Source organism: Hakea prostrata, chromosome 5 (assembly GCF_041222555.1).
Source record: "Hakea prostrata isolate BN-2017 chromosome 5, UWA_Hpros_2, whole genome shotgun sequence".
NCBI lineage: Eukaryota > Viridiplantae > Streptophyta > Magnoliopsida > Proteales > Proteaceae > Hakea > Hakea prostrata.
Genome location: NC_142604.1, coordinates 17,899,634 through 17,912,737, shown reverse-complemented (window position 1 = coordinate 17,912,737; position 13,104 = coordinate 17,899,634). Strand labels below are relative to the sequence as shown.

Genomic DNA, 13,104 nt, shown 5'->3' with positions numbered 1-13,104 from the left:
AAGGTATTCTGTTAATTTTAGATTTTGGTTAACCTGATAGCTTGTTATGTCTTGGTAGTTGCTAATTTAATAAAGAAGCAATGTCCATGTTTTACTAGATATATTTTTTGATGGCTGTATTTTCTAGATAAGGATTCTCCTTCAATTGAAGATTCATTATGTGATTGTGATTTGATAACTACAATGGACTTGTGAACTACTTCTCTGTCAAGTTGGAGAAAATTGATGTAGATCACAAGTCACAAAAATAAGCCCTGGAGCAGCTTAATGTAGTTGTAGGATTCAACTTACCGTAAGAAGTAGCCTAGTCTAATTGTGTGGCAAGTTTTCATTAGCTTGGATAGGGTCAATGGAGCATCACGTAATGCAGCCGTAACCCAAAAAAAACATGATAATTGTGAATCTACTTCATATAAAGGCTCGAACACAAATTTTCTTGTAGTCTGCCAACCTTTTACCTGTACCTGAATAACCAAAAAGACTATAGACAAATACAGTTATTTCGAACACAAATTTTCTTGTAGTTTGCCATACTATCAGCCTCTATGCCAAAAAAATTCATTTTAAAACTTGTTAGTAGTTGTGATACTTCATTGCAACTGCTAGATTTGGAGAGCATTCCAGATCCCTTGACTGGTACACAAAAAGACCAACCTAGTCAGTTTGGCATTAGGAAATCCCTGCAATTCCAGATAGTTGGTATGTTAGAGAAAGTCCACTCAATTAAAACTATGGACTCTAAATGATAGGGGTATTCATGTAGAAGCCATACACAATCCAATGATCTAGGTAGTTTAACAATAATTCAAATAAACATAAAATTTAAGGATCTTGTGCAAATAAATTGAAGATAATCACAAAACAAATAACAACAAACTACCACATGAATAAAAGATAAATAAAAATAACAGACAAGATTTTTAAGTGGTTTACTAACCCAAAATGTTTCGAGATTAGCTACACATACGGGAAAGAATCCACTATTCTAATTTTCAAAATAGTACAAATTTGAAAATAATACAATATTACCTCAAATAGGTCACACCACTTCTCAAAACTCTTCAACCCAAGCTTAAATTCCAATGGAACAAGATGGGTGAAGTTAAAAACGGGCCAAGTTGCCAACTACGGATTGACCAACAACAAGCTAAAAAAGACATGTCATTCAGATTCGAAAGATGAGTAGCAGAAAGAACACACGTTCTATCATATTCGGGTGGTAGAAAAAAAAGGAGGAAGAAGATGGGTGAAGTTATTCCCACTTTACCCACTTCTATGGGATTTTAATTTGCGGCAGCCGGAGCCTACAATGAGTCATTCATATCAGAACACGTGTACGAAAATGCATCTAATGGTTGAAAAATAAAATATGAAGATTTAAGTGTAAATGCAAATTTTTTTGTTTTTCCAAATTTACAAAACTACTCCACCTAATGTTTCCAAATTTACTTAACGACTCCCTGGCAGCCATTCTACTCAACTTCCAGCTTCCTTCACCTCTACTACTGCCCAACTCTTCCGCAAGTCAGTCATGCTTTGGTCTCGGCATTCCATTGGGTTCAGGAAACAAGGCATATTTAAAAGAATAGAAACTCTTGTTTCTTGATACTGGATGATTTCTTAAGAATCAAATGATACTTAAGGGTTTCAAAGAAATTTCTTCAATGTAGCAGCTGAACAGAAAAACATGAGCTCTACATTGAAGAAACGAAAACGATCGCCAAGATATTAAAAGCAATCAGACGAAACTTACCATAATGCTTTGATTTAGGGTGAGTAAATCATTGCGGTCATCTAGGTTTTACCTTTGACTAAGATACGGAAAATTGTTGTAGAATCAGGGGTTTAGAAATACGGGCTTACGAATTTTGGGACTAAAGTTGAATCAAGGGTCCGGTTTCATAAATTCGTAAAATGTTAAACCCTTGAATATAAAATTAAAAAAATTGTATTTACAAAGAGAATCCGTCATTTTAATCCAGACCATTCGATTGCTACCAATACACGTAGTCAAAATCCCACCTTTGGCTTCAGGTTGCAGCCCAGCCAATAAAATTCGACTTCTATGTGCATGGTTCACCTTTAAAAATAAGATATAAGTTAATAGGCATTTGGGTCATTTTCACAAAGAAAAGCATTACCATCACAATGATATTTCAAATTTTTTATGAATTTCATCCTTTAAATTTAGAAGAACTTCTTAATTCAGCTATTTGTAATGTTTAGGCTTCAATTCCAGTTTCAAACCCAAAAAATTCTCCCAATTTTTGATTTGTAAGTTTTGCTTTTCAAAATTTAGGCTAACTCATTTGAGGGATACATATAAAGAATTAAGTAAAAAAAATATGGAATCCATTAAAGCTATATTGTGCTATATTTTATGATCATTTAGTGATTAAAGATGTCCACCTTGAAACAAAAAGTGATTAAGGGATACAAAAGGTCTTTCTCTAAACAGTTGCCGAGCCTACCCAATCCAAGCAAATTAAATAATTAATCCATGGAGGCATAATTTGTGACAAACACAAATAAACGGCCCTCTTCAAACTTGGTTCATAACATAGGAGGATTTCTTTGCAGGGTATTATTGCCTTCAATTTGGTGTTTCCAGTCTGTTTCAAGGTTTTAATAGCCAAGAGTTGGAGATGTTCTTTTTTACTTATGATTTTGGGAGATTTTCCTCTTGAAATATATGATGATTTAGCAAGTAAATTGTGATTCACATGAATATGAAGCGTAACTACCTCAAATTGCAACATGCATAAAGGATGTCAATATAAAACTCCTAAATAGTTTGAGATGCATTTGTTATTTATTTCCATTAGGGATGTAAACGAATCGGATTCCGATCGGATAAAGGTAATACCATATATGCATCCTATTATATTTTGACGGATTCCGATGATAACTAATCAGTATTCGGATGGATTTCAATCGGATTCGCATGATAATCAAATATTTATTTTCTTAAGTTGATTCTTCTAAATGGTAATGTATAGAGATTGAATATAGGTTTTCGACTACCTATTGACATCTTTACCATTTTATTTGTGTGACTAGGTTTGAAATTTAAAAATTTAACAATTTTGGTAGTTATTTAGTAGAAAATCTATAAAAATAATCACATATCTGAAGTAAAAAAATTATACAATCAAGAAAATATATCCAAATAAGTAACTTAATCGGATAATTTTATCGGATGGATAATAATCGATAAGAAAGGAATAGACTATATCCACATCCTATTAGTAATCAAATGGATTCGAATACCACTAAAAGGATGTGAATCCGCGGTGGTTGGAATAGAGACACATTTGGTGGTGAATTCCAATGTGGTGGATAAAATGATATATCCGCACGGCTCAATCAATAGTTCAAGTCACATACGATTCAGGAACGAATTTCAGTTATCCATTTATACCCTTAATTCCCTTAATTCCCATATACGATATAATAGGTTGCAAAGGTTCTTCTTAATGATGTTGGGAGAAATTTCCTCTTAAAATATATGATGAATTTTTTTTTGGTAGGATAAAATATATGATGATTTAGGAATGGGATAATTATTGTTGCCTCCTATAGTTTGATTTTATTACTAATAAAACCTTGTTATTATGAAATTATTGTTGCCCCCTTCCTTATAACGGTGTTAAGTAGCCGTTAAGTTTGAATATGTAATGTCTAATTTACCCTTCATTAAAATTAATAAATCAAAAGACGATGCTACCCCATTTATAAAAACCAGATTAAATGTCAATTTTACCCTAAACTTCATTTATTTTGAATTAATGAAATGGGCAAAATCCAAATTCGATTTGGTTTCCCACCATCATTAAACTTCATTTATTTTGAATTAAAGAAATTGGCAAAATCCAAATCCGATTTAGTTTCCCGCCTTCACTAAGCTTCATTTATTTTGAATTAAAGAAATAGGCAAAATCCAAATCCGATTTGGTTTCCCACCTTCACTAAACTTCATTTATTTTGAATTAAAGAAATGAGCAAAATCCAAATCCAATTTGGTTTCCCACATTCACTAAACTTCATTTATTTTGAAAATATTTTAGGTGATATTCAGTTTCCAATTTGAGTTGAATTCGATTTTCCTTCTTCTTCAGTTTCTATTTGAGTTTTATTCAATCATTCTTTCTTAATTTTGTGGTTCTTTTTTTTAGAATAAAACGGATTATAACAGTTAATTAAGGGTACTACTGTAACTTGACAAAAGGGTAAATAAGCAAAGAGATAAGTATAAGGGTATTTTGGGGTTTTTGAGAAAATATAAAGATGCCACATCATTAGTAAACTAACGGAACTTAACAGTTGGGGGGCAAAAGTAATTATAGACAAAGTTAAAGGTTGGATTAGTAATTTTGAAAAGTACGGGGGATACAATAATAATAAAATCAAAGTATAGGGAGGCAATAGTAATTATCCCTTTAGGAATTGTAAATAGTGATTCACATGAATATGAAACTTAACTACCTCAAATCGTAAAGGGTATCAATATTTTCTAGCAAAAAAATAAGATGTCAATATGAAACTTACAATAATAATACTAATAGGTAGAGACACATTTATAATTTATTCCCATACATGAAAATGAATCAACTCTAAATTTAGCTGATAAATGCCAATTCAATGGAAGGCAAATCAACAAACTTGAAAAGACTAGTAAAATTCGAACACGAATGTCAATGCATGATTGGTTGAAGATTGGTTGAGTGGTAAGATCCATACTTTTTAATAGAGAGGTCAAACAAGAATGAAAACTCAAGACTCATTTGCAATGTTGATGGATTCAAAATAAATCAAAGCTTTGGATATTACTGAAAACGAGCAATGAAGAACCCTAGATAGGGGAATTCATGCAAAAAAATAAGAAAATAATTTGGACCATTTCTCGATTTGTGCGTGTCATCCTTGCGCAGGGGCCATGCTAATCTTCTCTCTATCGTTCCAATTTTATTGGATGTCTCCAAAGAGACAATAATCATGTATAATGCTTTTTTTTTATAAAGTGCAGAATCACCTATTAGTTTAGCAATGTGGGACTATCTATTAGGTCAGAGAAGTAAAATCCACTTTGGGATATGTAGTTATGGGCCGTATATTCTCTGTTGGTGAGATATGGGCCCCAATTAGGATTTTAAGTTTGAAACTTCATGCATATGAATGAGTTCTTTCTGGTTCAGAAATGTGTCTGCATCTTTCGGATTAATGAATACAAAGTCCCACCCCACCCCCAAAAAAAAAAAAAAAAAAAAAGGAAAGGATTCAAAGGAAAATTAGAAGACAAATCACTATGTTCTTAATTTTCAATCATAACTCTCACCAATAAAATGGTAACGATGTCTTGTGGTAGTCAAAAACTTACATTCAATTTCTAAATCTGACTGAATATGTCTCAATAGGATATTTTCCATCGAGTATAACGGGATACAAACATGATATTACCACTATCCAACCCATCAATAACTCAAGTGATGAGGGACTCAGAAAGGCTCTTAAACAACCCATGATTTAGTTCTTTTAACGTATGGGCACTATTTGGTAACAATCTTTATTGAGTGTTCTTTCATGGTACTCTCCTGAAATGGTGGCTGAGGCACAATTTTGGACAATGCCTATAAAATAAAATGGCACCATTTGAATTCCATTTTCATGAATACCTTTAAATGACAACAATGTCATTACCACTTGTATGGTCATTAAAGGAAATAAATAGTTTTCTACTTGGGGAGGCGCTGAGATTTTCCAATAATTGCTTTTATGTGTCTATTTCCCTAGTGACCTTGTTTGGGTCCTGCGCATTTATTACGCAGAACCATCAAGCCATGCACTTTGGGCAGTGGGATCAAAATCTCGACTGAAATTTTGGATCTTATGGCTGAAATTTTGGCTTTATGATCCTGCGCATTAAATGAGCAGGATCAAACTTTTTCGTCTCCCTAGTCAAATTTCAAAACTTTTTTAAGGTTCCCTCTTCTTGGCATTCTAGCAAAGTCTATGGTCTAAATGTTGGAATATGCTGAAAAAAGCTGGACTTTTGTGGGGATTATAACCATAATTAATTGAATTACCAAGAAAGAAAAAAAAACATAATTAATTATTTTGTGAACAATTGAATAGAAAAGATTTGGTGAATTCGAACCACCATCACCTTGAAACACGTTCCAAGTACTATACCAATTTGAGCTAAAGACCCATCAAGTAGAGTTTAGAACTTGTAAGTAACAATTAAACCTTTTCATTGACCTTAAATTCATGACTTAGCCCAATCATTTGAATATAGAACTTGGCATTTTTTTTTTTCAATTGCAAAACCTGCATTTCTTTGCAAGGGATTGGAAGAGAAATGGACTTCAAAGCTGGAAAACTGTCCTTGCAAAATTCAGCAAGATCAAGTAATAAGGAATGAACCTCATATCCAAAGAAGCTCCATTGAGGATGTAATCGTGGTGTGCGCGTAAGCTGGCCCGGATGAACCTCATATCCAAAAAAAAAAAAATAAGGAATCAAAATTGATAATTGTTACTAAGCAAACAAAGCCCGTGTGATTGGTCGATGGTTCTCTGTTTTTGGCTTCCTAGTTAGTTGTCTCCAACTTGATCATAGTTCTAACTTCTAAGGTTCAACACTGAATTTGGAGAATTATGAGAACCATTGAAATGAACTAGAATCTAGAGTTTAATTGATTGATGTAAGCCATACGATTAGGTTCACCCTCTAAATCCTCTTTAAAACTACATTTGTTTGCTGGAATAAAGGTGGGGTGGGAAAAATCTTGAAAAATTCAAAATTTTCTTACATTTTCTTTAAATCCTAAAAGTGTACATAACTTGATTGCTTGAGGTGGAAAAATTAGAGACAAAATTAGAGACAAGCTACCTATTTAAGAAAACTTGTCTGGTGAGGTGGCAATCCTATTTTCCCACCCTAAGTATTTCCAATATCCCACAAAATATATTGAATTTTATGAAAAATTGTAGAAAAATTAATGTGGGATCCACAATTAACATTTTTCCACAAAATTCCTTCATTTTATTTTTTTTCTCCTTCACCCCACTCCACATGGAGCCCACATATTTTTTTTCCATTAAAAAATCCTTTGTTTTGCATAGCAGTGCAGCACCACGATTTAACACGTGGCTATTCTTAATAAACGGCTCAGATTATAAGGTTGGATTTTAAGTAGAATTAACCTATGTTATGACTTGTTTTAACAAAAAAAATAATTCATTTCTAGACCCGGTTCTAAATATGGTGATTAAGGGATACAAAAGGTCTTACCGTAAATAGTTGCCAAGCCTACCCAATCCAAGCAAATTAAATAATTATTCCATGGAGGCATGATTTGTGACAAACACAAATTAACGGCCCTCTTCAAACTTGGTTCCTAACATAGGAGGACTTCTTTGCAGGGTTTTATTGCCTTCAATTTGGTGTTTCCAGTCTATTTCAAGGTTCTGATAGCCAAGAGTTGGAGAGGTTTTTTTTAACGATGATTTTGGGAGAATTTCCTCTCGAAATATATGATGATTTAGCAAGTAAATTGTGATTCACATGAATATGGAGCGTAACTGCCTCAAATTGCAACATGCATAAAGGATGTCAATATAAAACTCCTAAATAGTTTGAGATGCATTTGTAATTTATTCCCATTAGGGGTGTATACGGGTCGGATTCCGATCGGATCATGGTAATATCATATCCTCATCCTATTATATTTGGACGGATTCGGATAATATAAAATCAATATTCGATGGATTCAATCGAATTCGTATGATAATCAAATATTTATTTTCTTAAGTAGATTTTTCTAAATGGTAATGTATAGAGATTGAATATAGGTTTTCAGACTATCTATTGACATCTTTACCATTTTATTTTTGTGGTTAGATTTGAAATTTAAAAATTTAGCAATTTTGGTAGTTATTTTAATAGAAATTTTATAAAAATAATCACATATCTCAAGTAAAAAATTATAAAATCAAGAAAATATATCCAAACAAGTAACTTAATCGGATAATTTTATTGGATGGATAATAATCGGTAAGAAAGGAATAGACTATATCCGCATCCTATTAGTAATCAAATGGATTCAAATACCGCTAAAAGGATGCGGATGCGGATGCGAATTCATGAACGAATTTCAGTTATCCATTTATACCCTTAATTACCATATACGATATAATAGGTTGCAAAGGTTCCTTCTTAATGATGCTGTTGGGAGAAATTTCCTCTTAAAATATATGATAATTTAGCAATTGTAAATATTGATTCACATGAATATGAAACTTAACTACCTCAAATTGTAAAGGATATAAATATTTTCTACCAAAAAAAAAAATGTCAATATGAAACTTTCAATAATAATTCTAATAGGTAAGATACATTTATAATTTATTCTCATACATGAAAATGAATCGACTCTAAATTTACCTGATAAATGCCAATTCAATGGAAGGCAAATCAACAAACTTGAAAAGACTAATAAAATTCAAACACGAATGTCAATGCAAGATTGGTTGAGTGGTAAGATCCATACTTTTTAATAGATAGGTCAAACAAAAATGAAAACTCAAGACTCATTTGCAATCTATATGGATTCAAAACTAAATCAAAGCTTTGGATATTACTAAAAACGAGCAATGAAGAACCCTAGATGGGGGAATTCGGGTGAAAAAATAAGAAAAAAATTTGGACCATTTCTCGATTTGTGGGTCATCTTTATCGGGGCCATGCTAACTCTCGAAGACGACCAATATATCGGATGTATAATGCTTTTTTTTATAAAGTGCAGAATCACCTATTAGTTTAACAAATGTGGGACTATCTATTACGCCATCCACTTTGGGATATGTAGTTATGGGCCGTATATCCTCTGTTGGTGAGATATGGGCCCCAGTTGGGCTTTTAAGTTTGAAACTTCGTGCATATGAATGAGTTCTTTTTTGTTCAGAAATGTGTCTGCATCTTTCGGATTACTAGTAGGATTTAAATATCCTAATACTTGTTTTAATCGATTGTTATCTTGGGTTCTTTTTCTTATAAAAAAACCTTTAAGGTATGTGAATATCTTTTCTACATTCCCTATGAAAATGAATACAAAGCCCCCCCACCCCCAAAAATAAAAAATAAAAAAGAAAGGATTCAAAGGAAAATTAGAAGATAAATCACTATATTCTTAATTTTCAATCATAACTCTCACCAATAAAATGGTAACGATGTCTAGTGGTAGTCGAAAAATTGCATTCAATGTGAACTAAATCTGTATCTGGCTGAATATGTCTCAATAGGATATTTTTTGTCAAATATAACAAAATGCGAACATGATATTACCACCATCCGATCCGTCAACCCTCCTAGTATAATAACTCAAGTGATAAGGGACTCAGAAAAGCTCGTTAACAACCCATGATTTAGGGGGAAAAATCCTCTGTTATGCACAGTTTTCAACTATACACAGCAGTGCACTTTTATACCAAATCATAGGCTAAGATTTAAAGCTTGATTTCAAATTTGAAAAGTTCAAAAAAAACCCTTATAATTTCTTTGTTTTCCCAGCCTATGATTTAGTATAAAAGTGTACTGTTGTGCACAACAGAGGATGTTTTCCCATGATTTAGTTCCTTTTAACATATGGGCACTATTTGGTAACAATCTTTATTGAGAGTTTTTTCCTGGTGCTCTCCTGAAATGGTGGTTGAGGCCCACCATTTTGAACGATGCCTATAAAATAAAATGGCATTTGAAAATTCCATTTTCATGAACACCTTTAAATGAAAACAATGTCATTAACTATTTTGTGAATAATTTCATAGAAAATATCTTTGTGAATTTGAACCACCATCACCTTGAAACACGTTTCAAGTGCCCTACCAATTTGTGCTAAAGACCCATCAACTAGAGTCTAGAACTTATAAGTAACTGTTGTGGATGACCCGAAGAGAACCACTGGACCAGGATGGTTCCTGCTAGACCGAACCAGCGATTCCAAGGCCCAGACAAATAGTGCTCGCCAGCTGGAACGAGAGACTTCTTGGATAACGGCAAGCGGTGTAGGCATAATTTGATGACAAGCCCAGCTACCCAAGGGCTTTTCAGTAAAGCCAGCGGTCTTTAGGGGATTCGGAATATCTCCTCGTGGCGTTGCCTCCCAAGCATTAATTTCAGCAATAAATGCCTCGGGGCCCTTGCAATGACAAGAGACAGCTTGGATGCTCCATATTCGCTCTAGGACTGCCATGGGTACCACGACGCCACTTTTTGTCCTTAACCAAGGAGCGATGTCACATCATACCAATCCTTGAGTTGACTCTCTGATCCGCAAGAGGTACTCACAGCTGCCCTAGGAACTGCGGCTGCCAGAAGGCAACGTCACCATGGCACAGAAGCCATCTCCACCGTCGAGCCCCTCCATGAGGAATCAGCTGGCCATCACAGGCGAGGAAGGGTCACAGGTTCGTTATAAATAGCGGAGGCACTCCTAGGTAAAAACAAGCTCTCCAACCATTACTCCTTCATAACTACATGAATAATATTCTCTCCATGAATCCTCTGCATTTATTCTTCGAACATTGATTCTCAGCTTCTTCTTTAAGGACTGACTTAATCATTGGAGGTGGTTTCCTGTCCCAAGAGGAGGCCCACTCTCACCTTTGTTTTGATTCCAGGAGGCTAAGGAGAACTAGGTCCGAGAAGAACCTGAACCGTTTGAGGAAGCTGATCTTACCCCCAACAGTAACAATTAAACCTTTTCATTGACCTTAAATTCATGACTTAGCCATAGTAGCATTCCCTTGACTAAAAATCAAATGTATTAGGGAAAGACAACAAATTTGGTAGAATCCTTCATCTTCTCCCCCAACAACATAGCAAGAATAAGAATCTTGGGCTATATTGGAATTGTTTTAATCTTCAGGCATTCCTGCACTATGACATAAATTGAACTTACTATAAGTGAAAATTGCCAATACGATAGACTAAAAACTCTTATAAGATAGGAAAATTTCTTACCTATCAAAAGAGCCAATGATCTAAATTTGATTGTTTATCTCACTCTTATCTCTCTCCACCAAGAGTTGGTCAATTTTTGTACATGCTTCAAAAGCAATCACTCTTAGCTTACTTTCAAAGATCTCCATTTCGTCATCTAGACCTGCACACGCTGAGCGAGGTTGTTTCTTTCCCTCTCGCCCACAAAGTTGCACTATTTTCCCCCCCCCACCAATTAATCCCGTGATTCGAACCAAAACGTCTTCGCCTCGCAGCAACGCCTAACCGAATCGTCATTATAAGTTACCAAATACAGGTTAATATAAGAAAATCTTAATGACAATTGAATAACTGCTCGCTCTCCTAAACCATTGTGGAGCTATTGAATTTATTGTTTTACAATGACTTTGATAACAAAGAACCTAGATAAGGAAAACATACCTAAGACAGAAAGAAAAGGACACCCTTTACAGTAAATTGCAATTGCTACATGGATTGATACATAAAAGCACTTACGAATTTTAGTAATCCAATTGATGTCCCTAACACAACTGAGTGTAAGAAAGCAAGAGCCCAAAAAACAATTAACATGTAAAACAAGCCACAAACAGAAAAAACACTAGTAGACAGGATGGATCATAATATGAAACAGATGTACTACTGGCAACAACTAATATATAAAAAAAGTGTTGATCACCAAGCATAGCCTCAAATTAGTAGAGCACCTAGAATATGGAGTCTTGATTCCACATATCCTAAGAAAATGAGATTAAAATTCACCTAAATCCTTTAGGGCCAGTTTGGTTACATGAATCTAGAGATTTCAAATCTTTGGATTCACAAATGAGAAATTTATACCCGTTTGATTGTGTGAATCCCTAGATCCATGAAATCTAGGGATTTACCTTTTTACATTAAAAACGTGAATCTGTAGATTATGGGTATGAGGTGAAATCCAGAGATTTCACACCTACTAAAGTGCTAAATATTTGAACCATAACTCCATAGATGGTTTTTAAGGATGAATCTATTTATTTAATTTTAAAGATTCAAGCTAACCAAACAGTTTATTTTATGAACCACGATTCCATAAATTTGAAATCTCTAGATTTTTTAAATCTTCAGACTCAAATAACCAAACAGACCCTTAACAAGCTTAGCCCAATCATGTGAATATAGAACTTGGCAGTTTTTTTTTTTTTTTTTCAATTGCAAAACCCATTGTCACATTTCTTTGCAAGGTAGAAGAGAAATGGAGAAGAGAAATGGACTTCAAAGGCTGAAAACTGTCTTTGCCAAATACAGCAAGATCAATAATAAGGAATCAAAGTTGGTAATTGTTCCTAAGCAAACAAAGCCAGTGCTTGGTCGATGGTTCTCTGTTTTTGGCTTCCTAGTTAGGTATCTCCAGCTTGATCACAGTTCTAACTTGAAAGGTTCAGCACTAAATTTGGAGAATTATGAGAATTGTCGATGCAATCCAGAATCTAGGGTTTAATTGATTGATGTAAACCATACGTCTCGGTTCACCCTCTGAATCCTCTTTAAGTGAATCAGCAGCAATATAGGGCTTGTATTTAAGCTATGGTTGGGGAAATTAGGCTGGATAGCAAGTTTTAGGGTTGGGAATAGAGTAGGGTTAGGTTTGGCTAGGGTTAAGAGAGTCAAGTCTAAAACTTTGCTGTAACATTAATTTTAGAACTAATCTACCTATACTTATAATATAAATTATTATATCTCGTCAAAGCTCAGAAATTACCTGAAAATGAGCAACCAAGAACCCTAGACATGAATTTGGGCGACAAGTTATAGAGATGCAAATTCAAAGGAGACCAAATCAACAAACAAGAAAATAATAGATTTGATCTATTTCCAAATAATAAAAAAAGAATGAAAGCTCTGAATTTACCTGAAAACGAGCAATAAAGAACCCTAGATGTGGGGTTTTAGGCAAAAAAATAGGAAAAAAAATTTGGACCATTTCTCGATTTGTGTGTCATCCTTGCGCAGGGGCCATGCTAATCTTCTCTGTATCGTTCCAATTTTATTGGATGTCTCCAAAGAGACACTAGAATATGTTTAGCATGCTATTAAGCGTTAATT

At 34.0% G+C, this 13,104-nt stretch overlaps 2 non-coding genes across 2 annotated transcripts; both read right to left on the bottom strand.

Annotated features, from left to right (window-relative positions):
* Window positions 1–4,885: 4,885 nt before the first annotated feature.
* LOC149015553 (U6 spliceosomal RNA) lies at window positions 4,886–4,988 on the bottom strand. The gene has a single exon (XR_016173838.1). It is a non-coding gene; the product is annotated as a U6 spliceosomal RNA (small nuclear RNA).
* A 7,979-nt stretch (window positions 4,989–12,967) lies between these two features.
* LOC149015552 (U6 spliceosomal RNA) lies at window positions 12,968–13,068 on the bottom strand. The gene has a single exon (XR_016173835.1). It is a non-coding gene; the product is annotated as a U6 spliceosomal RNA (small nuclear RNA).
* Window positions 13,069–13,104: the final 36 nt, after the last annotated feature.